This window comes from Chrysochloris asiatica, unplaced genomic scaffold, assembly GCF_000296735.1.
Source record: "Chrysochloris asiatica unplaced genomic scaffold, ChrAsi1.0 scaffold00274, whole genome shotgun sequence".
Lineage (NCBI taxonomy): Eukaryota > Metazoa > Chordata > Mammalia > Afrosoricida > Chrysochloridae > Chrysochloris > Chrysochloris asiatica.
This window is the reverse complement of record NW_006408792.1, coordinates 448,025-449,413: the sequence shown is the minus strand read 5'-3', so window position 1 is coordinate 449,413 and position 1,389 is coordinate 448,025. Positions and strand designations below refer to the sequence as shown.

At 37.3% G+C, this 1,389-nt stretch overlaps 1 pseudogene; it reads left to right on the top strand.

Moving 5' to 3' along the window:
* The first annotated feature begins 640 nt into the window (after nt 1-640).
* Nucleotides 641-1,131, top strand: LOC102813771 (annotated as a pseudogene).
* The last annotated feature ends 258 nt before the right edge of the window (nt 1,132-1,389 follow it).

The following is a 1,389-nucleotide window of genomic DNA, read 5'->3' as shown; positions in this document are numbered from 1 at the left end:
CATTTTGTGTCTTCAGGTCAAGTGTATCTTGTAGACAGCATACAGTTGGATTATTTAAAACTGATTTTTCTAGTCTGTCTTTATAATGTTATTGTTAGGTGCCTTTTAGTTGGTTCCAATTCACAGTGATCCTATTAACAAAAAAATAAAACAAAGATTACCAGTTCTGTGTCATCCTCAAAATTATTGCTATGCCGGATCTCATTGTTGCATTGCAGCCACTGTATCAATCCATCTTTTTTTGGGGGGGGGTGGGTCTTCCTCTTTTTTCAGACCCTCTACTTTGCCAACAGTGATGTCCTTTTCTAGGGACTGGTCCCTCTTAATAACGTGTTCAATGTACCTGAGAAGCAGTCTCACCATCTCGGCTTCTAAGGAGCATCCTAGCTGTATTTTTTTCCAATACAGATTTGTTTCTTCTTTTGTTAGTACATGGTACTTTCAATATTCTTCACCAACATCATTACTCAAATGCATCAAGTCTTCTTAATTTAATATCCACTATCTGCAAGCACATGAAGTTACTGAAAATAAGATGGTTTGAGCTGCCATCTTGTGTCCCATCATGTGTATGCCTAATCTCAGCTGGTCTGCCAAAGACCCCCTAACTGCCCAGTACCCCACATGGTACTCTGACAAGATGAAAGAAATGGTCACGAATCAGGAAAAATTTGCTAAACTGCAGACACAAGTGCACATTGGTAGAAAAGGAACTTCTTACAGAAAATAAGAAGGTGGCTCATAGAACAGCTACAGATGATAAAAAACGTAAGTTATCCTTAAAGAAATTGGAGGTAAACAGTCTCTCTGGCACTGAAGAGGTGAATCTATTCACAAAACAAAGAACAGTGATCCACTTTAACAATCCTTAAAATTCAGATATCTCTGACAGCAAACACTTTCACTACTGCTGTCCATGCTGAGACAAAGCAGCTCACAGAACTGATCCCCAGCATCTTAAACCAGTTTAGTGCAGACAGTCTGATTAGTTTAAGAAGACTAGCTGGAGCTCTGCCCAAACAATCTGAGGATGGAAAAGCACTACTTCCTACTAGAGAGGATGATGATGATGATGATGTTCCAGAGCTTGTGGAGAATTTTGATGAGGTAGCCAAGAATGAGGCTAACTGAGTAGAGTTGACTTCTGAAGAAGATAAAACTTGAAGAAGTTACTTGGAGCTGCTATTTTATTTTATGACTGCTTTTTCTATTTGTTTTGTTTATGGATATGATAAAAACTAGATCACTAATATTTTTGAGCCTTTGGACATTGCAATTCTTTTCAGTTTTTGCTTATACATAATTCATTCTTTGCAGCCAATTATGCTGAAGAAATTTAGGAATAAAATTTGAACCAAATGTTAATAAAGTTCTTTGCCTAGTTAAAAA